The sequence below is a fragment of the Myxine glutinosa genome, chromosome 5 (assembly GCF_964187855.1).
Source record: "Myxine glutinosa chromosome 5, kmMyxGlut1.1, whole genome shotgun sequence".
In the NCBI taxonomy this organism is placed as follows: domain Eukaryota; kingdom Metazoa; phylum Chordata; class Myxini; order Myxiniformes; family Myxinidae; genus Myxine; species Myxine glutinosa.
This window is the reverse complement of record NC_136265.1, coordinates 84,757,453-84,784,832: the sequence shown is the minus strand read 5'-3', so window position 1 is coordinate 84,784,832 and position 27,380 is coordinate 84,757,453. Positions and strand designations below refer to the sequence as shown.

At 49.5% G+C, this 27,380-nt stretch overlaps 1 protein-coding gene across 1 annotated transcript in view; it reads left to right on the top strand.

Moving 5' to 3' along the window:
* Positions 1-3,338: 3,338 nt before the first annotated feature.
* The window catches only part of IPMK (inositol polyphosphate multikinase), a 49,069-nt gene continuing 25,027 nt past the window's right edge, over positions 3,339-27,380 (top strand). The window contains exons 1-2 of the mRNA XM_078778243.1: positions 3,339-3,428; positions 5,312-5,441. The gene's annotated coding sequence lies outside the window, so the exon portion shown is untranslated. The remainder of the gene's footprint in view (positions 3,429-5,311; positions 5,442-27,380) is intronic.

The following is a 27,380-nucleotide window of genomic DNA, read 5'->3' as shown; positions in this document are numbered from 1 at the left end:
GACTCTTCTCTGCTCGGAAGCTCTTCTGCCTCTTCCCGTTATCCAGCAGAAGAGGTGCGGGCTCTTCGAAAACAAAATGGCCTCGCCGATTACTTTGAAAGAACTTTGTCATATATGACACGTTGATATTACAGCTGTGTGGCAAGTTTGCTTAACAGGCTTAACTCACTTAATCACGAGTTCTATTTTACTTATTTGTTGTTTTCTTGGTAATTAGTGAGTGATATGGGAGTGATATATATACGCCGTTTTCACCCATAATTTCAGTCACGGAGAAACACTGCTGGTTATACTTAAGGGCCTATCTCATTGGCCTGGAGACTAGGTGGCGACCTGGTGGCGACTCGAGTCTCCGCTGGTTGCGGAGACGTCTCCGCGACGTCTTCTGGAGACTAGCCGGGTCTCCGGGAAGTCGCGGGAAATTCAAACATGTTCGATTTTTCGGCGACGTCGCGGAGACTAATTTTGTCCGCGACTGGGGAGACGTCTCCGCGACCTGCTGGAGACCAGGGAGACTGAGGAGGCGTTGCGGCGACGTTGCGGCGACGTCTCCGCAACGCTGCTTGACCCACTTTAGAGACCACGTGACTGAGCGCATGCTGGCATCATCGAGATGCCTTCACTCCTGGTCCAAGTCAGGTACAGGATCCGGTCAAGGTCTTCATCATTTGGTACTTGTTCCTGCTACTGCTGCTGCTCCTTGTACTGCCTTGGAAGAGGCCCCACCATCTTGTCTTGCCAGGGGACAGCTCCAACTCCAGAGTAGTACTGTCCTTCCACCATGCCACTCAAGGGCAGTGGGGGCCGGAAGGGCAAGAAGAAGGAGGAAGAAGCAGTTGTAGCAGCTTCAGCGCAGTTTGTGGATGCTGAGGCAGCAGTTGATGCTAGAGAAGATGAGGAACATGGTTCCAGCGGCGATCCGACTAGAAAACAATATGATTGGAAAGAGGGGCATCAAGAGGCAATGGCTGACTTCTGGGAGGATCATCCGGAATTTTACGATAAATCGTATGCAAGATACAAAGATAACCAATACAAGAAAGCAGCGGTTGATACCAACCTTGTTGATATGCAGAACATCTTCGAGGAGATCAAGAAGCCCCTACCTACATGTGTGTATATTTAAATTGCATTGAATTTATATTTAATTGCATTAAAATAAATACATGCAAAAATATGTAAAAAATGTAGCGAAAGGAGTAGTGATGAATATCATCGCCCTGGCATAGACGTCGCCCTGGCGTCGCCTTGGTGAGAGCGCAAGCCATTTTTTGGTCTCGCGAGTCGCCTGAGTTGCCCGAGTTGCCACGACTGATCAGTCGCGGCAGTCGCGGCGACGTCTCCGCCAATGAGATAGGCCCTTTAGGCAGCAAAACTTGCAAGTGAAAACATAATCTGGATATTTGCATCAACTTATGATGTAGTGTCGTCTTTGTCTAATTCTTCCATCATGAGCGCGAGTAATACATGTTTGGCCGCCATCTTGCTTCTCTTCTGCCTGTTCGGCGCAAAGCAATCTTCCGGAACAAGCTTCTGTCTTCGGAAGAGACCAAATCACACGCGCCTAAAGACTTGAGACTTGGCTCAGGTGACTTATTCACATTTCTGCCACCCTCTGGCGTGACATATCTCTCTGTTGTATAACAATGACAGCCCACATGCAGGTTCTTCAGCTCAAACCTTTAATTAATGGCGTCTCCTTCCCCCACTCCTCACCACAGCAGCACAGCTCGTACACGTCACTACCGGTTACGCCTCATCCTTCCCGGTCATCATGCAATCTATATACTGTATATAAAACACAGTTTGTGTGTGTGTGTGTGTGTGTGTGTGTGTGTGTGTGTGTGTGTGTGTGCGTGCGTGTGTGTGCGTGTGTGTGTGTAATGTTACCGATAGACTCCTAAACGGAGAGGCTTACGTGCATGATATTTGGCAAAGACATGGCCATTGAGCCTGGGACGAACATGGCCGAATTCAAAATATTTGACGATCCATATTTTTTATTCATATTTACCTCAGCGCATTTCAGCGCACGGAATCACCGGAATCAGAGCAGGTGGGCGCTGATTCGCTCAGAGCGATCACGTGATGACGCTATGAACACTATGACGCTATGAACACTATGACGCTATGAAAAAAAAAATCGCTATGACGCCATGAAACGCTATGAACGCGATGACGCTGTGAACGCTATGAACGATATGACGCTATGAAACGCTATGAAGCTATGAACGCTATATCTATGAAATATATGAAAATATTTCTATGAAAAAAAATCTATGAAAAAAAAAATCGCTGTGACGCTATGAAACGCTATGAACGCGATGACGCTATTGAAGCGCGGTGCTGCGCGCGCTAAGGCTTACGTTACGAAAGGAGCAAGCGGACAACGCGGTTCATACAAAAGAGTGTTTATTCAAAGCACTCAAACTGCAGCACTGAGCTGCTCGGCCGCTCGGGGCTGCGCGCCCCGTGTATATCCTGAGGCCACGCCTCTCTTCCCGGCGTGGCCCACCCCCACTTGGTGTGCGGGGTGATGTCACCACGTCAGTGCTTTCGTGTCCGCCACACTATGACGCTATGAAACGCTATGAAGCTATGACCGATATGACGCTATGAAAAAAAAAATCGCTATGACGCTATGAGACGCTATGAACGATATGAACGCTATGACGATATGACGCTATGACGCTATGAAAAAAAAAATCGCTATGACGCTATGAAACGCTATGACGCTATGAACGCTATGACGCTATGACGCTATGAAAAAAAAAATCGCTCGCTTTACCAAGGGGCTCGCTCTCCCCCCGTTCCCCTCCCCTCCCCTTCCCCTCCCCTCCCCCGTGACGTGACGTGAAGGTGACGAATCGCTTATACCCTCCCCCTCCCCCGCCCGGCAATGCCGGGTACTTCTGCTAGTCATTAATATTCATGTTACTCCCAATACCTACCACACCCTCATCCTTCAGACAGGCAAACTGCAGCCTCTTCCCTCTCTTCAGACGTTGACAAAAATCACAAGCTGCTCAAACACTTGGAATATGTCTTTCAATCCTGACAAATCTCCAACCATTTATCCCACTGACAGTTCTACCTCGCTCTTCAATGAGCAGATATCGTCAATATTGAAAGAGAGCAAATTTGCATTTTAAGCGGTGTATAGGTACCCCGTCGGACTTTAAATTAACCATCTATCCATATCTTTTTTACATCTTCATGTGGAGACCGTTGCTGTCGCTAATTTCCTCCTCAGAAGTGAATACTTCTCTCGCATTTGGTGTGTCTGAATGTTAATTTTTTTTTTTTAATCGAAAATTGCAACATCGATGAACGATGAAGCAATCTCAACCCGGAAGAAGCGCGATTCTCAGTGTGGTTCTGCTTGGTGATGTTCGGGACGTTTACAAGTCAAGTTTGTACATACATGTGTATGTTCTGTGAATGTATACTTGTCTTTTTGCACGCACAGTACAGAATGTAAGAATATTTGGATCGAATGTATGTTTTAACGTGTGAAGGCGATCGAATGTTTGGTTATTTGGGGTCGTACACAAAATACGTCAGGCTTTTGGGAGGCTAGGTGGGTGTTTACAGAAATGACCGTGTACGACCCCTTGTGTACTAAATAACCCTCAGCTGGTTTAAGTATTTTTTTTTGGATGAGTATTTTTTTTTAACTAACCGACGGGAGCAGTAGGAAGGACCATGTTATTCTCTGTGGGTTATATAGATTACAGTAGATCTACATTACGGTAGCTCAAATGCTTCAAGAACGTCGGGTTGCCTCCCTTTAAGTTTTGTGTTGAACAGCAGTAGCTACTTTACAAGGATAATCATCCGTGTTCGTGGTTTATTAAATATATATATATTTATACATATATTTATATATATATTTATATGCATATTTATATATACAGTTTATATATTTATATATGTATTTATATATATATTTTTATATATGTATTTATATATATATTTATATATATATATTTATATATATATATATATATATTTATATATGTATTTATATATATATATTTGTATATACAGTATATATATTTATATATGTATTTATATATATATATATTTGTATATACAGTATATATATTTATATATGTATTCACATATATATTTATATATGTATTCACATATATATTTATATATGTATTTATACCTTGCCCTCCGCTTGGCCAATGAGGAAAAACCCCTTTGGGAGGGAGATATTATTAGTATTAATATTGTTTTGTGATAACGTTCATATGCTATTATCACAAATGTTGTTATTACTTTTGTAATTGGAACCGAACTCGGTAGAGCGCAAACCTCCGCCAGGCTGAACAGTTTACGTTTTGTATCCCAATGATGGGCCGGATCTGGATGCGGACCTGAACCAAAATCTAATCTGTATGTTCTTGGCACCTAACCAACCTGTACCCCAAGTTTAGTCATAACTCGTCCATAACTTTTTAAAATATCATGTTATATAATCACTTTTAGCCCGATCTCTCGATGGTGACGAATCGCTTAAAATTAAATAATCCTCATATCCGAATCCATATTCAGATTTTCACCATAATTGAATCGATTAGTCCTTGTCACACACCCAACCTGTCCAACAAGTTTAGTCCAAATCCATCCATAACTTTTTGAGATATCCTGCTATATATAATTTTTGACCATATCTTCCAATGGTGAACAATCACTTAAAAAATTATACTAGTTGGATCCGAATCCGGACCTTCTCCAAAATCTGGTCATTTCGTCCTTGTCAGGTACGCTACTTCTCTGCCAAATTTCGTCCGAAACCATCCACAACTTTTTGAGATATTTTGTTCACAGACAAATAAAAAACAAACAGACAGACAGACAGACAGACAGGGGTGAAAACATAACTTCCATCGTGTAATGGCGGAGGGCGGAGGTAATTAGAAGCAGCCTTGGAAAAATGCCATGATTAGCTATTTTAACACGGATATACACCTTAACACGGATTTCACCCAAGACGGGAAACCCCCTTGGGAAGGGGGGCAATGAAGTCGCTACAACCTCCATCGTGTGAACCTTGGTCCTCCTGTCAAGTTTGGTTGAGATTGGATAAGTAACAACCAAATGTATTGCGGTCAGACAGACAGACACCAAATTGCGTATTTTAGTACGATAATCATGCTGAACCTTACAATGTGAATGTTCTTCGTTTGGGGGGAATTATTTCCTTTTGTTAATAACTGTGCAGAATAGCATTGCGTGCCTGCAACATTCTTGTTTTTTGTAACGTGTCCCAGGACAAAATTGATCTTTAGCTGTTCTGCAGGGAAGGCTGTGGAGGTGTACGCAGCTTGAGGATTTCTCATTGATGAAAACCAAGACCCAAGCTCCTGTGAATTTGAATATATGATGATGGGAGTTTCACGAATTCTCTGCTGATGAATCTCAAGTGCAAGGTGAGTCTGTGTTGACGTGTGGTGCATAGATCGGTGTGGTATGTTCCTATCGGGTCCACACCACCAGGCTCTATAATATATACTCGATATAAAAAGTAAACAAAGATGTCACATGGCATCGCAAGGAAGAAAGCGGCGAGGTGGGGTACACAACTGGGGTAGTACCTAGCATGTACTCACATATTACCCAGACTTCTCACAAAGGATTGTCTGCACACATTGGTGTGACGTTAACACGTTGTGCACCATTCTTTACTTTTCCTTTTCCCCAGCTTCCCACCCCATCTCCTCTCTCTTAGCGTCCTGACCCTCTCCTCTCCCCCAGCTTGCCACCCCCATCTCTTCCCCCCAGCTTTCCACCCCATCTCCTCTCCCCCAGCTTCCCACCTCATCTCCTCTCCCTTAGCGTCCCAATCCTCTCCTCTCCCCCAGCATCCTGTCCCCTCTCCTCTCCCCCAGCCTCCCCCCCATCTCTTCTCCCTCAGCGTCCTGCTCCTCTCCTCTCCCTTCGCATTCTGACCCTCTCCTCTCCCCCAGCTTGCCACCCCATCTCCTCTCCCCCAGCTTCCCACCTCATCTCCTCTCCCTTAGCATCCTAACCCTCTCCTCTCCCCCAGCATCCTGTCCCCTCTCCTCTCCCCCAGCTTCCCACCCCATCCCTTCTTCTCCAACGTCCCGCCCCCTCTCCTCTCCCTTAGCGTCCTGACGCTCCCCTCTCCTCTCCCCCTGTGTCCTGCCCCCACTCCTCTCCCCTAGGGTCTCGCCCCTTCTCCTCTCCCCCAGCATGCTGATGCTCCCCTCTCCTCTCCCCCAGCATCCTAACACTCCCCTCTCCTCTCCCCCAGCATCCTGAGGCTCCCCTCTCCTCTCCCCCAGCGTCCTGAGGCTCCCCTCTCCTCTCCCCCAGCGTCCTGACGCTCCCTTCTCCTCTCCCCCAGCGTCCTGAGGCTCCCCTCTCCTCTCCCCCAGCGTCCTGACGCTCCCTTCTCCTCTCCCCCAGCGTCCTGACGCTCCCTTCTCCTCTCCCCCAGCGTCCTGAAGCTCCCCTCTCCTCTCCCCTAGTGTTCTGACGCTCCCTTCTCCTCTCCCCCAGCGTCCTGAAGCTCCCCTCTCCTCTCCCCTAGTGTTCTGACGCTCCCTTCCCCTCTCCCCCAGCGTCCTGACGCTCCCTTCTCCTCTCCCCAGCGTCCTAACGCTCCCCTCTCCTCTTCCCCCAGCGTCCTGACGCTCCCTTCTCCTCTCCCTCAGCATCCTGACGCTCCCTTCTCCTCTCCCTCAGCATCCTGACACTTCCTTCTCATCTCCCCCAGCATTCTGCCCCCTCTCCTTGCCCTTAGCGTCCCACCCCCTCGCCTCTCCCCCAGCTCCCCCGTCCCCCATCTCTTCTCCTCCAGCGTCCTGCCCCTCTCCTCTCCCTTAGCGCCATGACCCTCTCGTCTCCCCTAGCTTCCCACCGCATCTCTTCTTCCCTAATGTCCTGCCCCCTCTCCTCTCCCCCAGCATCCTGACGCTCCCGTCTCCTCTCCCTCAGCATCCTGACGCTTCCTTCTCATCTCCCCCAGCATTCTGCCCCCTCTCCTTGCCCTTAGCGTCCCACCCCCTCGCCTCTCCCCCAGCTCCCCCGTCCCCCATCTCTTCTCCTCCAGCGTCCTGCCCCTCTCCTCTCCCTTAGCGCCATGACCCTCTCCTCTCCCCCAGCTTCCCACCCCATCTCTTCTTCCCTAATGTCCTGCCTCCTCTCCTCTCCCCCAGCTTCCCACCCCATCTCTTCTTCCCCAATGTCCTGCCCCCTCACCTCTCCCTCAGCTCTCCACTTCATCTCTTCTCCCACAACGTCCCGCCCCTCCCCTCTCCCTTAGTGTCCTGACACTCTCCTCTCCCCCAGCGTCTCACCCCTTCTCCTCTCCCTTAGCGTCATAACGCTCTCCTCTCCCCCAGCGTCTCACCCCTTCTCCTCTCCCTTAGCGTCATGACGCTCTCTTCTCCCCCAGCGTCCCATCCCCTCTCCTCTCCCTTGGCATCCTGACACTCTCCTCTCCCTTTGCGTCCTGACGCTCTCCTCTCCCCCAGTGTCCCGCCCCCTCTCCTCTCCCTTGGCATCCCAACACCCTCTTCTCCCTTAACGTCCTGACGCTTTGCTCTCCCCCAGCAATGCCACCCCTTCTCCAATTGGTGGGTTTGCAACAAATCTGGAATGATATATATGTATGTATATATTGTCGCGATCCCGTCTGTGAGATGTGTCCCAGCACGGAATACGGACGTGAATGTCCGGGCTTCAAGTAGTCCACGGAGTGGACAGAGAGAACTCAATAAACACCGTTGTGTTTTAATCGGCCTTCTAGGGGTAAGGCACGATGCTTTATTGGCTCGATCACAAAACCATGAAAGGTAACAAAATGGAATAAACTGCACAAAGCCTGCAGGAACTGTCGGCAACAGACGCTCCAAACAGGACGCAGGTAAGATCACTCGCGGCTCCAATCGACGATCTCCGGGACTCGGAGGGTAACAGGATGGAATTCACCGCACAAGGCCGGCAGGAACGGTCGGCCAGCAGCTCCAACACGAAGCAGGCAATCACTCGCGGTTCCAATCGACGATCTCCGGGACTCGGAGGGTAACAGGATGGAATTCACCGCACAAGGCCGGCAGGAACGGTCGGCCAGCAGCTCCAACACGAAGCAGGCAATCACTCGCGGTTCCAATCTACGAGATCCGGGAATCACTCGTTCTCTTCCGGAGTTACTCGCTCGTAAAATACCGAACTGTAATCGACCAGCCCAACTCGGCTGTCGTGAGGATTCAAGGAAAGCCCTTTTGAGATTTCCCACTCGGAGCCTTCGAGCCGCGTCCGTTGCACAAGATGGCGACCGCGCTCTCTGGACTCTCCACCAATCACGTGCCGAATCGCCTCCCGATCGCGTGAGGCTCCAAGGAGGCCACGTCACGCGGTGGGCGGGGCACCAAATCTGGGTGAGAACAGGTGGTTTCACCGGTGGTTTCTCACAATATACATATGTATATGTATATGTATAAATATGTATATATGTGTATATATGTATGTATATATACTCAACATCAAAATAAACTAATCAAATCTTTAGAAGGACACTCATTTAAATCCTCCACGCAAAAATGAAAAATATTTGAACACAGAGGTAAAGTTCAGCCATCTTTACGAAACACATGTCAATAAACAAGAGGTTGCCTCAATCACAAAAAACACATGGTATTCATAGAATACTTACCCTGCGCAGTCAACTTGTTGTGAGCCAACTCTTCTGTTTTTGAACATTTTTTTTCTTTGATCCAATATGGCTGCCAGACCACGTGAGTGATGACATCATAAATGTATATTCTCTAAAATAATTGTTGCATAGATCACGCTCAATACAAACTGATCAGACGAAGCGTTGTCCCTGTCGAATTATGACGTCATAATTATAGCACCAATGACGTCATCGTTAACAACACCTATTCCCCATATGGGGTTCTTTACAATGAGCTATGTTTCAATTTTTTCCATCCAGCAGTTTTGGAGATACAGAGGTGCAACATTTTTCGGCTTTTCCAAGATGGCGCCTGTACCACGTGACCTATGACATCATAGTAATCATTAAAATATTCTACAGGAAGAGGCGCTCCAATGGTAAAAATTTCGTGTCAATCGGACCAAGAATTGCAGAGGAAAAAAAAAACATACTGATCAAATAAAGCGTTGTTCTTGTCGAATTATGACGTCTTAATTTAAGTACAGATGACTTCATCATTAACATATCTTATTCCCCAAGCGGAGTACTTGACAATGAGCCATGTTTCAGTTTTTTTTCCACGGAGCGGTTTCGGAGATAGAGGTGCAACCTCTTTTCGATTTTTTTTCCAAGATGGCGCCTGTACCACGTGACCTATGACATAATTATCATTTTAAAAATTCCACAGGAGGAGCCGCTCATATTCTGAAAATTTAGTGGCAATCAGACTAACAGTTGCAGAGGAATTATTTATTTTTTCATACTGATCAGATCAAGCGTTGCACTTGTCGAATTATGACGTCGTATGTAACTGAATGCCCAACCCTGCTTTTCGCTTCGCAAGCGCAGGGTAAAAAGCATGACCATCACAAGGGCTGGTGCAACAAAAGTCACAGCACTGCAACACAAAGGCACGCACCTGAATACAGTCAAAACAAAATGACACAGGAATGGACACAATGCTCCTAACAGTCAAGGACAGAATGACAGCAGTCCTCGATATCGTGTGTGTCCTCCCTGAGCTGTGATGCAGGCTGTACACCTTTGACGCATGCTCTGTACCAGGCGTCTGATGCGGTCCTGGGGAAGTCTGTCCCACTCCTCCTGCAAGCCTTGAATGAGCATTTGCCGATTGACCGTCGTTGATCTCCTCGATGCAAGACCTCAACCAAGCTCATCCCATAAATGCTCAATGGGATTGAGGTCAGGGGAATAAGACATCCAAGGCAACACTTCAACACCCTGTTCCTGGAGGAAGTTGGTGGTCAGGCGAGCAGCATGGAGTCAAGCATTGTCCTGCTGGAAAACTGCGATGTCAGGATGAGCCTGGAGATATGGCAGCAGCTGAGGTCTCAAAAATTTGTTGACATAACGCTGACTAGTGAGATTGCCTTCGATGACGACCAGAGGTGTCCTGAAACTGGTGGAAATGCCAGCCCATACCATCACACTGGGTCCTCCCCAATGATTTATCTGACGAATACAGCATGATGCATACCTTTCCCCACCTCTGTGCCATGCCCGTTGATGCCCATCAGCAGCATGGAGGCAAAATCTGGACTCGTCACTGAACAAGACTGCACTCCACTGTTGCTTTTTCCAGCGGCGATGCTGCAGACACCATCTTAGTCTGCTCCCCCGATGCACTGCGTTCAACACTGGACCTCTGCAAGGATGTCTTGCCACCAGGCCCCGACTTCTGAAGCGCCTCGCACAGTAGAGACACTGATGCGGTTGTTGTGGCGACCTTTTGTCACTGCAGCTGTTTGCGTCGCAGGGCGGAAACGATCACGAAGATGATGCAGCACAATCCAGCGGTCTTGGTTTGGGGGTGGTTACCCGTGGTATTCCTCTTCGTGGTCCATCATTCATAGATCCAGTTTCACCATAACGCCTGGCCAGGTTGGAAATTGCAGGCTGTGAGCAACCAAGACGTTGGGCAATTGTTCGCTGGCTTACACCAGCCTCAACCATCCCAATTGCCCTGAACGTTATTCAGATGTCAGGTGTGGCATCTGAATTTTCTTGTTGTTTTCCCTGTCCCTCTCGAGTGACTATTGACAGCAGTAAATGAATGTCTAACCACGAGAACTGAAGGATTTCATTATGAGGGTCATTATTTAAAGGGAAAGATCCCCATACAAAACCACTCAAACATGCCATTGTTGATCAACCAGGTGATTGATGTGAAGTTCCTGTTACATAATCAGCCATTACAATTGAAGAAACGTGTTTGTAAAGCTGCACATTTCAAAAAATGAAAGTGATAAGTTTATTTTGATGTTGAGTTTATATATGTATTGTTGCGGATCTCAAACGTCGGCCTTTTCCCCTTACCAAGAGGGGGTTAATCCCCTTGTCTGTTACTGACCTACGTGATCCTGAAGTTACCCCGTTCCTTCCGGTCGGTATTAGCTAGGGTTGCTGGTCAATTTGGTCCTGTTACCTAATTACCAACACCGACCGTGAAGCAAGGAGATAACCTCCCACCCGAGCCGCAGCGTTAGTGGATATGCCGAGCAAAGCGAGCCGCGACTCGGGCCGTTAACAATGACTAAACCCGATTCTAGCGGTTCCAATCGTGCCATGTTTACCCAATGGAAGAAAGGACGGATGCGATCGGATTAGGGGAAACCAAGAAAGAACAAGGCGATTTATTCACAAATGTACAGAAGAAGAGGAAACAAAAGGATGTACAAGAGAGGAAGAGGAAGAAGCAGAACACAGGGCAGTCTTAACACAGTCTTATGCTTAATACCCCAGACAAATGTACACACTCACGGGGATTTGTAGATGGTTGATGGCCAGGTAGAGGGTCCGGCGATGGGGTCCAGGCTCCAGTCGGCCCCAGTCCAACGGGCGAAACCCGGCAGGCAGCTCCGCGTATGGTTGAACGCGACCGGACAGTTTATATCACGGGGGAGGCTGGGACGCTGCGTATGTAATTCGTGCACACTTGTGCCAAGCGCTCTCTCTCTCTCAAGTCCTCCTTTGATAAGGTGCGCTCTCCCAAGTAGTTCTGTGATCAATGCCGTGCGCATGCAAGTCCCATGGTGAAGGTGAGCTCTCTCCCGCAGTAAGTCTGAGTCCTTCCGAGTCCTTTTACAATGCAATCAGCGCGCTCTCCCGACAAAAGTCCGTGAAAGGGCTTTGCGTTCGCGCTTATATAATGCGCCACGCGATCACTCCGCGCTCCCCAAAGCCACGCCCGTCGGTGATGTTCCTTCAGCCCTGGTTGGCTGGTGGGGGCTTACCGGCCACGCCTTTGATGACTGGATGACGTGGCCACACCTTCTTCTCGGCGTTCCGCCCCCTTTCTCGGGCCTAACCGCATGGCTTATGGCGGCGCTTGAGCGAATGCTAAGGCAGCGAATGCTGCTGGCAGAGGCGCGTAATGGCGTCGCTTGGAGAGAGGTTGGCAAAAATGGACGGAATGGGCCTACTCTTATTTGATCGACGCAACGCAGATTCAACTATTGGAAACACGGCCTTATCTAAAACACATACTAATGAAATAACTGAGTTCCTATGGTGGCCTACGTGTTGCTTGTGGCCTAACTAGGAGTGCTACCTTTAACCTTTTAATGATGAGATATTTACAAGAGTTTATATACAAGTGTGGGTTCTAAAACCCCTTTTTCCAGGCTCGGCCCGAGCCGAAACAAAAGGGCTATCTTTTAAATTAATGTGGCACTTAGGTATGGTTACCCTCTACTTTTAACCTCACCCTGAGTGCGACAGTTTTTAACACTAGATATGTCCCCCCTGCTGTGTTGCATCCTATCTAACTGACTCACACCCACAATGAACCGAATTACGGAATGGTCTTCAAACTACACATAAAGCCGGTGGGGAGCATTATTTACATTACATTACTAATTAATTACACTGTAACCCAGGACCTGTCTTTTGTGGGAAAAGAAGAACTTTTGAAAAGAGGAAATGCCATTGCCATGCACTGCACCGACACACCATACCATGTGTACCAATATGCACCATAATAAACAAATGCACCAAAATGCACAAAAATGCACCAAAATGCACAAAAAAAACATTTTAAAATAATAAAAATGATGTCTTCTTCTTGCGCTTGCTCTGCCTGGCTGATGTTTCTGGCTGTCTTCTTGCTTGATGTTTTTATTAATAAAAAGGGCACACACCGCGTCCGCTTTTTATTTGTGGCCAGCCGGGCCAACTCAGGTGGTCCACTGCTGGGCATAGATGCCACTTAAAACAGTGGTCTGCAAGCCAGATACCGCTGGCAACAATGGTCGGTCCCAGCAGAGGTGCCAGGCCACAGAACGTGTGGTCCATCAGTGGTGCCAGGCCACAGAACGTGTGGTCCATAAGTGGTGCCAGGCCACAGAACGTGTGGTCCATATGTGGTGCCAAGCCACACAACGTGTGGTCCATAAGTGGTGCCAGGCCACAGAACGTGTGGTCCATATGATGCATCAGTGCAGGCAGGAGGCAGCAAGGGTACGGGCGCACAATCCACGGTACCTGCACACTCCCCTCGGGCACAAAAGAACATAGTCCATGAGTGGGGAAGGAAGACAAGCAGAGGTTAGCAGGGGGAAAGGGCGCAAGGGTACACATAAATACAAGGCAATGCAAGATGAGGGGCGCGGGAGAGCGAGCTGAGAAAGCTCGTCCCTAGTGTTCGTCACCCCCCATGTCACCTACTCTACCCTTGCCCCTACCCCGTATTTACACCATTTACAAATTCGTCTCTACGTCTTGTCTTTCCCATCCCCTAATACCAAATTCGTCATCAATCCCTCCTATGGAGGAAGAGATGGAATAAACACAATGTCTCACCCACGTCAAGATGCGTCTTTCATTCCAAACATTTGCCAAAATCTGGTGTGGAGTGCTGTCACCTTAGTGGGTGGATGCGGATGGTGCGAAGAGATTTTCTCCTAACTATTCTCTAATTGACATTATCACAGTTACACTACCCAGGGTCTTGCCCTGCCAATCCATTGGCCACTTTACACTATGTGGTTCTAGAAACCAATTCCCATTGCACATACTGTGGCGCGCTCCCAATTTTGGGGTCTCACTCCCCCGATTTTCCTACCTGTGCCCTCGCACAATTTCCGGGCTGGGTCGTGTGGCTCCCCTAGCAGGTCCGCTCACCTGCACACCTCCGCCACTGTAGTTGCCACCCGAGCTTACCTAGCTCCTCACCCTAACCCGGGGAAGGCCCTCTGGCTCCCTTACCCCACTAATGCCCCCTCTGGCATCGGGCTGCCCGGGTCCTCTCTCGGGATCCACGGGCCCCACTGAACTCTACTACCTGGCTCCCAGAGCCTACCTGCGGCCTCACCTGGCCGACAGACTACCAGTGGCGGAGTGCCCATTTAACCATTCTCACTAACAGGCCACACGCCCAGCCATTTCACTTTACTCATGCACCAAACCAAGCAATACCTTGCTACTTTCAGCACCACAGATGTCAATATCCAACCAAATTTTACCTACTCCCTCTACGTAACTTTAAACTACCCTCCCCGGCTACTCGTGAAGGGGTCCATCCTTCCCCCATTCACTCCTTCGCACCATACACTCCACTCCACTCTTCCCACAATACTCACTCCACACCATTTATTCCATACACCTGTTTCCATACACCCCAAATCTCCACTTGCATCCTATGCAAGTCATTCACTCAACACACAATGACACACATCCTCAATACTCCATTCATACACTTTTACTCACACACACACACACACACACACACACACACACACACACACACACACACACACACACACACACACACACACATCCTTCCCGAGCATTGCCTCATCCGCTCAGATTTTCCCACGCTCAATTCCTCATTTCACCAGCACTACCAAGAACTTGCATACGCAATGCCTCATTTCATCCGAAACTTAAAGCTCATACACAATTTCTTCACACACACAGCATCATCTGGCTATCTATTTCCCCTAATATTAGTGCTCTCCCTGTCATCCCTTATACTATGCACATCCCACGTCGTTATCATCCAACTACTCTACTCTACGTCCCCATTACCTGCACAATGTCACTACTTAAATCTCGGTCACCTATGGTCATTTTTCTAAATTCCTAACATTATCCTAACCCTCCCGGGCTAGTTTGTACTGCCACCCCATCATCTATTGCTCCTCTGCCCAAAAAATGAGAGATGGTAGAGCTACCACCCCTCTACATCACTATCGCCATTACTACTACTACTACCAGTTGTCCATTAAACTTGAGCCTTTCGGTGCGGGAAATACATTCTTACTGCTCGGCTTCGAAAAACCGAGCAATGCGTGCGGATGGTCTGTCTCCTGTAGGTTGGGTCCGTCCGGCATTCGGATTCAGGGGAGGAGGTTTTGTCAGGCCAAGGCTCCAGGCACCATCTCGGCGCAACGCTCTGCGCTCCCAAGCGCGATGGCCCAGCCTTCCCCGGCCGGAGCGCCGCCACCCCAAGGGGGCGCCGCTCCTAACCCTCCTACCTCCCCTCGAACCGGGCCGGTCACCTTGCCTGGCAAAACGCGGCACCGACCGTGCAGGGCGGGGCCCGGCCCGAATCGTGCATGGCGCTCCTTGCAGGAGCGACGCGGCAACGATCCCCGCCGGCCCCCGCAGCACACAAAGAGCACCATGCCCCGAGAGCTCACGTCGGCCATACGTCGGCCTAAACGCTGCCCCGGTCAGCGTCGATGCTCGACTCGCATTCTCACACCACGCGTTCCTTTTCCCACTCGCACATCCCATACACTCCGTGCACTCTATTATTGCATTCTCTCTTCGTGCACTCTCTTCCATTCCACACTCAGGTGCACACCACTCATGCGCACTCTCACCCGTTACATCCTCTGTAACACTCACCATGGGTGTGCACTTTTGCACACCCCATGACGTGCTCTGGTGTGCTCTCCCGCACACTCTCACACTCTCTCTGTCGCATTCATCACACATACACTCCGATGTGCACTCGCTCTCGCACTCAGTATCACACTCTTGCTCCGGCGCACACTTTTCTCTCACACGCGCGCCATTTTCTCTCGTACATCTCACTTTTACACAGTGCACAAAGGACCTTCCATGAACGCCCGGGTGCCGTCTGGATCCCAAGCGCGCGAAAAATCCTTTCGCGCCAAACCTTTTCGCGCCATATACAGCCCTACTCACCTTGGCGCTTCCTCTTCTTCGCCCCTCCACCACCTGAAAACTTTCATTTTGGTGATTAAGCACGGCATCACGATGCGAATACAGACTTTGCATGCATTCCATCTCAATCTCCGATATAGTCCGGCAGCTAAGCTAAATATAGCATAACAATTGTGCATTTTGTGAGGAAAGCACCAAATTTGGCACACTAGTAGACTATCATATTATGAAAAGATCTGGATATTGGGCCATCTCAGATTCAGAGATTTGATTTTTGCAAGATTTGCAGATTTTGCAGATTTGCAAGCTGAGATTGCAACGCCAGGGACGGCCGACTCCTTCCTGCGAGCTGCCCACGTCACCCGCACAAGAAGAGCTCATCAAATCACTGCAGCAGCACTGCACATCCTGCAACACCGTGCGTATGAACGCCACTGTATGACATATGCTGATGATGCATAAGACCCGCCTGAGTTCGAAGACTGGTGTCACCAGAGAGGAGAAGACATTCCCAACTTTCAGTACTGGGCAACTGTGCTGGAACTAGAGATGTTGGTACTGGTCTACGTGCGTTCTCTGCAGCAGGCTTCATTCACGATGTACCTTGATGCCCTGACAGAACTGGTCCCATGGTTCCATGCATTAGACCACACACACTATGCCAGGTGGGTCCCTGTTCACCTGAGGGACATGGTTGCACTCCCAATGAAGCACCCAGATGTAGCCAGTGAATTCAGGGCTGGCAACTTCACTGTACAGAAGAAGAAGAAGGTGTTCTCTTCTATCCCAATCGAATCGAAATCTTGCAAAAATCAAATCTCTGAATCTGAGATGGCCCAATATCCAGATCTTTTCACAATATGATAGTCTACTAGTGTGCCAAATTTCGGTGCTTTCCTCACAAAATGCACAATTGTTATGCTAAGTTGCCCCACTAATATATCCTCCATACCTGCTGTCTCTCCAACCCCAATTTCCACTATCACCATTACATTCTCTTTGTCCTCGACGACCGCCGGCACATATGAATTTGCCCTGTCCAATTCGGCGGCTGTCAGGTTTTTCACACCCCGAGTCGCGATTTCTACCCCGGTCCACGTATCTGCGCTTTGCTCAGCCTCGCTTAACCCGCGCTCCTCAAGCCACGCTACCCCGTCGCAAACCCCCGCAACCTTTCCGCCCGATCTGTGGTCTCTGTCCTTCCCCATCTGTCTTATCTCATACTGGGCTTCCTCCCTCGCTAACCCCTCGTTTATTTCCTTAATTTGGCTACCCACGTCCTCCAATTGACCCCGTAATTTGTTCTCTAATCCCCCCAATTTATTTTCTAACCCCCCAATTTTGCTGTCTAATCCCCCAATTTGACTTCCCATTTGCTCCCCCATTCCATCCATTTTTGCATCCAGTTGGGTCAGGAACAATCTGAGGTCAAACCCGATTTGCACAGCGGCCCCAGCCGCCACCGCGGGCTCGGCTTCCGCCGCCATGTGCGCGGCGCCGCCACTTTGTGCGCCTGCAACCCCCACTACCGCACCTTTTTCATTTTCCTCCTCCATCTCTCCCAATTGTCCCCTGGGGTCCTGGGTTGCCTCTAACTCCTCTTCTATTTCCTCCACCGGCATCCGATCGCCTTGGTTATCCATGGCATGACTCAAAATTTAGATGGTAATAAAATTTCGGCCACTCGTAATTTTGACCAAAAACTTTTTTTCAAAAGATAAAAAATTTGGTTCGGGTCCAAATCCCGCGCCCAGACACCAATTGTTACGGCCAATAGCACAATTGGTGTCCAAAATTTTGTCTAACAAATTTAGTCCCAGGTTCCAAATCCCCACTCCTGACTACCAATTGTTACGGATCTCGGTCGTCGGCGCTCCCCTTATCAAGAGGGGGGGGGGGGGGTTAATCCCCTTGTCTTGTTATCTGGCCGACCCGAGCCCAGGGGGTTATAACGTCCTTCCCGGCGTGGCGTTAGGTAGGGTTTGTTAGGCCTAGGGGTTCACTATTACCTATGTACTAACGCCGGCCGGAAATGAGGGAATAACTCCCGCTCGAACCACGGATATGTTGGAAAATGCCGAGCGAATAGCAATCCGCGATCCGAGCTATTAACAGAGACTAAACCCGATTCTGAGCGGTTCCAATCGTGCCACGTTTACCCAATGGAAGAAAGGACGGATGCGATCGGATTAGGGGAAACCAAGAAAGAACCAGGCGATTTATTCACAAATGTACAGAAGAAGAGGAAACAAAAGGATGTACAAGAGAGGAAGAGGAAGAAGCAGAACACAGGGCAGGCTTAACACAGTCTTCTGCTTAATAACCCAGACAAACGTACACGCTCACACAGGGATTTGTAGATGGTTGATGGCCAGGTAGAGGGTCCGGCGATGGGGTCCAGGCTCCAGTCGGCTCCAGTCCAGCGGGCGAAACCCAGCAGGCAGCTCCGCGTATGGTTGAACGCGACCAGACAGTTTATATCACGGGGGAGGCTGGGACGCTGCGTATGTAATTTGTGCACACTTGTGCCAAGCGCTCTCTCTCTCTCAAGTCCTCCTTTGATAAGGTGCGCTCTCCCAATTAGTTCTGTGATCAATGCCGTGCGCATGCAAGTCCCGTGGTGAAGGTGAGCTCTCTCCCGCAGTCAGTCGGAGTCCTTCCGAGTCCTTTTACAATGCAATCAGCGCGCTCTCCCGACAAAAGTTCGTGAAAGGGCTTTGCGTTCGCGCTTATATAATGCGCCACGCGCTCCCCAAAGCCACGCCCGTCGGTGATGTTCCTTCAGCCCTGATTGGCTGGTGGGGGCTTACCGGCCACGCCTTTGATGACTGGATGACGTGGACACACCTTCTTCTCGGCGTTCCGCCCCCTTTCTCGGGCCTAACCGCATGGCTTATGGCGGCGCTTGAGCGAACGCTAAGGCAGCGAACGCTGCTGGCAGAGGCGCGTAATGGCGTCGCTTGGAGACAGGTTGGCAAAAATGGACGGAATGGGCCTACTCTTATTTGATCGACGCAACGCAGATTCAACTATTGGAAACACGGCCTTATCTAAAACACATACTAATGAAATAACTGAGTTCCTATGGTGGCCTACATGTTGCTTGTGGCCTAACTAGGGGTGCTACCTTTAACCTTTTAATGATGAGATATTTACAAGAGTTTATATACAAGTGTGGGTTCTAAAACCGCAACAGTATGTATGCATGCATACAGTCATGTGAAAAAGTAAGTACACCCCATGTAAAGTTTTGACTTTTTCAACATATTTCAACATACAGCTATTTGATCTTCATTTCAACAATATTGACAGATAAAGGTGATATAATATAACAAATATCATGAAACATTTACATTTTGTAGTCCATTGTATAATTTAAAAAAACATAAATGCAAATTTTGCATGTGGAAAAAGTAAATACACCCCTCCATTTATCACGACTTCAAATACCTAAAATTAGAATCAGGTGCACCAGCTCAGGTGCAAATGATTAGAACATCGTCAGAGAGGATCTTGGAGGAACCTGCCTTGTTTAAACCTCAGACATTTCGTCTGGTTTGCTCTTTGTTGTTGAAGTGTGTGGCGTCACCATGCCTAGATCAAAAGAGCTCTCTGAGGCCTTCAGAAAGAAGGATGTAGATGCCTACGAGTCTGGGAAGGGATTTAAAAAGATCTCCAAACAATTTGAAATCAATCATTCGACTGTCCGTAAGATCATCTACAAGTGGAGAAGATTCCAAACAACTGCCAACTTGTTCAGGCCAGGCCGCCCCAGCAAGTTCAGCCCGAGAGCAGACCGCAAGATGCTGAAAGAAGTCTCCAAGAATCCCAGAATGTCATCACGGGACCTACAGGTAGCTCTTGCCACTGTTGATGTCAAAGTGCACGAGTCTACCATTATAAAGAGGCTGCACAAATTTGATCAACATGGGAGGTGTGCCAGGAGGAAACCTTTGCTGTCCAGAAAGAACATCAGGGCAAGACTAAAGTTTGCCAATGAACACCTAGGCAAAGACCAGCACTTCTGGAACAATGAGCTCTGGACAGATGAGTCAAAGGTAGAGCTATTTGGCCACAGTACCAGAAGACATGTTTGGCGAAAACCAAAGACAGCATTTGACCACAAGAACCTGATACCAACTGTAAAGCATGGTGGTGGAAATATTATGGTTTGGGGCAGCTTTGCTGCATCAGGGCCTGGGCAGCTCACCATCATATAATCCACGATGAATTCTTCATTGTACCAAATGGTGCTTGAGGATAATGTGAGGCCATCTGTCGAAAAGTTGAAGCTCAACCGAAGGTGGCCCTTGCAACATGACAATGACCCTAAACATACCAGTAAATCCACCAAGGAATTGCTGAAAAGAAAGAAATGGAGGGTTCTGGAATGGCCAAGTCAAAGCCAGGATCTAAATCCCATCGAGATGTTGTGGGGGGATTTGAAACGAGCTGTTCATGCAAGAAACCCTTCAAACATCGCACATCTGAAAGAATTCTGCATGGAGGATTGGGCAAAAATTTCTCCCAGTCGATGTCAGAGACTGGTAGACAGTTATAAGAAACGCCTACTTGATGTTTCTGTCAAAGGGGGCAATACCACCGATTGGAGCCAAGGGTGTACTTACTTTTTCCACATGTGAAATTTACATTTATGTTTATTTAAATTATACAATGGACTACAAAATGTAAATATTTCATGATATTTGTTATATTATATTGTAGCGGCTACCGCTGGGTTTACACAATCGCCTTGCACCTACCAAGGACGCGGAGCGATCACCATGCCGGGCTCGTCCAGGACGCCCGGGCAGGCCCGCTCTCGACTTGCCAGGCCGCGTCCGGGACGCCCTGGCATGCCCGGGCATGCCCGCCCTCGACTTGCCAAGCCGCGGCCAGGACGCCCGGCCACGCCCCCTCTCGCCTTTCCCGGGCAAACGCTCCGGGATAATGTGTGTATATATATTGCTGCCCGATAAACGGGCTTTTCAGAGTACCCGAGTTGTTTTGTGACAATAAAGAAACTCGGACGAATTCCAGCTTTTTGTCGCGTCCATTCTTCCGATTACGTGGGAGCACAGCTCCTTCAATATCACCTTTATCTATCAATATTGTTGAAATGAAGATCAAATAGCTGTATGTTGAAATATGTTGAAAAAGTCAAAACTTTACATGGGGTGTATGTACTTTTTCACGTGACTGTATATATATATATTGTTACTGACACGACTTTGATGTTAAGGTGGGCCGAGCGGAATGGCCGTCGTGTCCGCACAAATTACCCGATTGTACTCGAACGTCGACGAAGCCGCGCTACGCTGGCTCAATAGGAAAGAGAAGACACCCGGCTGGGTTATAATGACACAATACGACACCAGGGGTTCAGTTCTCAAGACCTCCGGAGGAGGTTATATTCGTGCGGAAGGTCAGATTACAGGGACGAGAGGTACATCATAGGAAGACAGGCACTTAGACACAACCTTATATTATTCCCGACAGACCACAGAGAAACAGGACAAAAACTGACTCACACGGGGATTGATGACAAGGAAAGCGGGTATTCGATGGCCAGCACAAGGTGCACCTTGTGCTCAGGGACAGGATGGCGCGGCCCAAAAGATGCAGGAGGTCTCTCAGCGCTCGAGGTGGCGTCTTGTCGTCTCAAGCTGGGGGCGCATCTGACGTCACGTCCGGCAAGCGGCTGCGTATATCCGGCGGGGAGTGACACGCCCTCGGCTCGTTAGCTCCGCCCAGATGGAATCGGTCCGCCCTTCTTATTGGGTGCGGGGGGGGGTTTACCAGGCTCCGCCCTTGACGAGGAGCTGACAGCCAGCCCCTTCGTGGTAACCCCGTGGGGCGCATGGATAATGGCGGCTAACCGAGCCGGAGGGAGGACGCACACTCCCCGCGCGCGCCGTTGTTGTAGTTGTTGTTGTAGCTGTAGTTGTTGTTGTTGTTGCTGTAGTTGTTGTTGTTGTTGCTGTAGTTGTAGTTGTTGTTGTTGTTGTTGTTTGGGGAAGAAGATGGGAGGAGGTATGGGAAGGTCCTAAACTCACTACTGGTGCCATATAATCACATTCTGGTGCAACGAAGAGTCATAATTAATGGAAACGAGGCCTTAACTGACATAGATTAAGAATAACTAGGAAGATGTCCGAAAGTTGTCTACGTGTGGTGCGGTGGACCTGGGCACGACATTTAATGGGGGAATAAGGGGAAGGTCGGCTCTACTGATTGTTATTTACATGCAATGGGACTAGGGAATGGGGGACTGGGGAAAGTTGGGGAGTATTGGAGAAAATAGGGGAATATTTACAAGCGGATATGGAGGCCAAATTCCATATTCGCAACATTGCACCCTTCTCTACCCTCGGGGCGTCCCGACCCGATAAATTTTTACCTACTTTAGTGTGGCACGCAATGTAGTTCCCTCTACTATTAACTCTACCCTGAGTGCGACAGTTTTACAGATATTCACAAATGAGTAAATATGTCCCCCTGCGACGTTGCACCCTTCTCCTCACAGAAACACACCCACAGGATAACCGAATCCGGAAAGAATTCTCAAACTAAACATACAGCCGGTAGGGAGCATTATTTACAAGATTACGCTGATATCTACACTACGATCCAGGACCTGTTTTTGGAGGAACACATGCAGATGTTATGCATAGAGAGAGCGCGCTTGCCAACATCGATACACCAACCCACGAGTGCTCTGTGGCCGACGGCCTTTAATAACGTGCAGAGCACCCTTTCCCAGCATCAAAAGCACCACCCCACCACACAGTCAGCACCATCCGGTGCAGTCACCATTGTTCATTGGTATAAAAATAAATTCGACAACCCCTAACCCTGCAGGTGTCTCTTGCTCTTCTTGTGGTGCACTTGGTGGTAACTAAAAGTGGTTCACCTGTATGGCATAGGTGCCACGTTGACCCATAGGTCCATCCCCGGGTGGTGCTTGGCCGCAAACGAACTGCGGTCCATTGTGGGTGGCCACAAACATTGCGGTCCATATGGTGTATCGATCCCGGCAGCAAACAGCGAAAGTGCAGGCCCACAACTGCGCAGCCAGCACCTCTCTCCCCTCTCTCTCTACCCCAAAGCCAGATCCTCGGAGGTGGGAGACAAAAGAAGAAACAAGTGAGTAAGGTGGTAAGGGCGCAAAAGTGCACGCAATGTAAGGTGATGCACACTGGGGGCACATGGGAACCAGGTGAGACAGGTACGTTCCTATCGTACGCCCCCCCCCCCACCAGGTAACCTACATGGCCCCTCCCTTACCCCTTACTGCATCCACAAAACACAACACTACCCATAAACATCTACTTTACAAATCGACAAACATCCCTACTGTCTTCCCCGTTCCTCCCATAAACCAAATTCGTCTTCTCTCCCTCCTAACCAATCAAATTTGCCATTTTCAACTCAACATCAAAATTTGCCATCACCAATTCATCATCAGTCCCTCCTAGGGAGGGAGAGATGGAATCACCCCAATGTCTCATCCACGTCGTGATGCGTCTCACAAATCCAACAGCAATTCTCATTTCTGCAACACAAACAAAGAAAACACAGGTGTGGAGTCATCATCATCACCACAGGTAAGTGGCTGCGTATGGTGCGACAGGTTCATCAATCCTAACTATTTCCTAAATGACTTTAACAACTTTACACTACCCGGGGTCTCTCTCCGGCCAAACCATTGGCCCTCTTACACTATGGGTTCTAAAAACCAATTCCCATTGGCCAAACTGTGGTGCTCTTCAATTTGGGGTCTCACTCCCCCGATTCATCTCCCGGTGCCCTCGCACAATTTCTGGGCTGCGGCGTGTACCTCTCCCAGTGGGTCTACCCACCTGCACACCTCCACCACTGCAGTTGCCTCCGAGCTTACCTGCTCCTTACCCTAACCTAACTACCTGGGGAAGGCCCTCTGGCACTCTCCCCACTCGGTGCCCTCTCTGGCACTGGGCTACCCGGGTCCGTCCTCCGGATCCTCGGGCCCCATTCACAACTACCGGCTCCCAGAGCCCACCTGCGGCCTCACCTGGCCGACATCCTCACAGTGGTGGAGTGCCCAACCAACTACACACACTAACAGGCTACACGCCCAGCCATTTCCACAACACTAATGCACCCATCCACAACACCATTCTGCCACCGCACCACAAATGCCAATATCCAACCACAATTTACCTGCACCCTCTACCTAACACTTACCCTACCCGCCCCGGGTACTCGTGAAAGGGGCCCACTCTTCCCCCATCCACACCTTCGCACCATGCACACCACTCCGTACCACTTACTCCAACTCTCTCCACACACCTGTACTTGCACACCTGTGCTCTCACACTTGGTGCCACCTGCACCCTTCTCTCCCCAAGCGCATTCGCGCCGATCCACAACACTCACTACTCATACACTGCTCCACACACCTGTCCAGTTGCACACCTGTGCAATCACACCTGTTCAATTCTCACACACACAGCATCATCTCAGCTAACTACTCCCTTCTGAAACTTGCGCTTCCCAGTCGTCCCTTTAAACTATTGCGCTCCCACGTCATTATCATCCATACTAATCTACCTGCGTCCCCACTACAGGTATCAGTCACTAACTAAACTTAACGTTACCTAAGGTCATCTTCTCTAGATCCCTACACACAATATCCTAACCCACCCGGGCTAGTTTTCACTGCCATACACCCCATAAGCTATTGCTCCTTTGCCCCCACATGGGAAGGATGGTGGATTTGCCATCCCACCACATCGGGGGTCTCTCACTACCAATTTTGCACATCAAATTTCAACAAATTAAAAATTTGCCAATCACTACCCATCATCTGCCAATCACTACTGCCAATCCTTTGCCAATCATCAAATTTTGTTTTTCTCTAATTTTGGGTCCAAAACACTAACCTCATCACCCAGTCGACTCACTAATACCTCTCGGTGCGCCAATCCCTGTCCAAAGCCCGGCTTCGTAAAGCCAAGCAATGGATGCTGGTTGTTTTGTGCCAGCGGCTGGATACGTCCGGCACTCGGTGCAGGGACGGGGGCTTACCCGTGCCGAGATCCCACACACCACCTCGGCGTGGAGCCATCCAATGCCCCGATCTAGACCTGCCGGCACGTCTCACCAAAAAGTGGTCGCCATGACGACCCTTTCTATTGGGCTGCCAGCTCCGCCTAGTGGAGCACGGACGCGGCCGTTCAAAGCGAGGCCCAGCACGCACCGAGGGCCCGATTCGGCTATAAGTCGTTCTAAACTCTATCCCGTCTAACGTCGATGCTTCACCTGCATGCTTACATCCCGCAGCCCGTTCCTTGCTCACACATCCAGCCGTTTCCATGCCCCTCGTACCTTTCCTTACACACCCAGGTACACCCATTCCACTCACAGCCTTGGTCACACACCTGACCACCGAACATTTTGGCACACATTCGTTGCTCGCACACCTCACCAAAACACCGCTTCGCGCCCCCTCCTCGGTCACCTCCTCTGTGACAATCACAGGTGTGCTCTCATTCGCACACCCAACCACGTGCCTCACCACCAACTCCAGCGTGCATTCCCACTCACGCTCTACCATTCCAGGTGTGCATCCTTCCATCCCAGGTGTACATCCTCGCTCACCTGTCACAACTAACTCACGCTCCATGTCACTCTCACTACTTTCACCTCCATTCCTGACAGCGCACTCACCCTTACTCTTGACAGCGCACTCTTTCCTCATGTACCTGTCCATCACACACCTTTCTCGCGCACACTCTCCCGTTACACCCTCTGTAACACTCACCACAGGTGTGCATTCTTCCTTGCCTTTGACAGCGCACTCTTTCCTCATGTACCTGTCCATCACACACCTTTCTCGCGCACACTCTCCCGTTACACCCTCTGTAACACTCACCACAGGTGTGCATTCTTCCTTGCCTTTGACAGCGCACTCTTTCCTCATGTACCTGTCCATCACACACCTTTCTCGCGCACACTCTCCCGTTACACCCTCTGTAACACTCACCACACCGCGCTTCCATGTGCTCCCTCGCACACACGCTACGACCGACTCATTCTCGCCAACACCCTCACTCCTTGGCACACACTTTTTCCTCGCACACCCCAGAGTCGGACTTTCTCGCACACCTCCTCTTTCGCACACCAGACCTGTCACACACCTCACCAACGGCCTTTCACGAACACCCGGATCCAAACCAATCCCCAAGCTTCTTAAATCCCCTGGCGCATCATACGCACGACCATATTGGTCACCACTTACACCGGGTCCTCTTCCTCTTCGCTTCTCCTCCATCACCTGCGAATCCCTCATCCGGTTAATGAGCACATCACGATCCAAACACAGACTTTGGACCAATTCTTTTATCTCCTCTTTTATCTCCTTGTTATCTCCTCTCCGTCGCTTCTTAATTTCGCTCACCCCTTCTTCCACTTCTTCTAATTTGTGCCTCACCTCTTTTATTCCCCGGTACGTCTCCTCAAGCTCGTCCTCCAAGGCTACCTTGACCGTTTCCATGTGCGTCCTCACCTGCCGGTCCTTCGTCTCCATTACCTCTATCACCTCGTCCAACCTCGTTGTCAGTCCCTCACGTACTATCTGACATTCCCTCTTTGTCGCTATCAAGTCATCTTTTAGTTCTTTCTGTGTCGCCTTTAAACCTCCTAATACCGCAGTGTGCCTTTGAACCTGCTCCACTAACTCCGTCTGTCCCACCGTCAGCTGCTCCACCTCCTGCGTCAGGTCCTCTATGCCCCCTTGTAACTTTACAGTCCCCTTTCTCACCTCCTTTTCCATGTGCTCCTCACAGTGCCTCACCTCCTCGCGCACTCCTCCGACCTCCTCACTCACTCCTCTTCTGATCTCCTCTCCCATCACTTGCATCTCCTGCCCAGATGCCACCCTCATCTGCTCCATTTCCTCCCTGTGAGCATCCAGTTTGGCTTCTACCCCCATTCTGACCCCCTCTATCTGCTGCCCCATTTGGTTAACTTCCCTTTCCGCTTGGTCCCTCATGTCCCTCAATTTGCCTTCCATGGTGTTTTCTAACCCCTCTAACCCATTTTTCACTCCCTCTATTTGATTCTCTTGAGCGGCCATTCTGTTTTCTACCCCCGTTAACCCATTTTTCACTTCTTTTATCCCGTTGTCTAACCCCTCAAAATTATTGTCTAACTTCCCAATTTTCTTGTCTAACTCCTCAAAATTATTGTCTAACTTCCCAATTTTCTTGTCTAACTCCTCAAAATTATTGTCTAACTTCTCACCGGTACCCCTCATTTGGCCCTCCAATCGCTCACCCTGAGCATCCATCCGGTTTCCCAACCGCTCACCCAATCGCTCATTATTAGCCCTCGTTTCCTCCCTCATTTTCTCGCTATTCTGGGCCATAAGGGCCTTCATTTGTATGAAAAAAAGGCCCCAATCCATCGGGGGCGCTGCCACGGTCGCTGGCGCGGTGATCAGCGAGGCGCCATTTTGCGCGCCCGCTTCTTCGTGCGTGACGGCGCT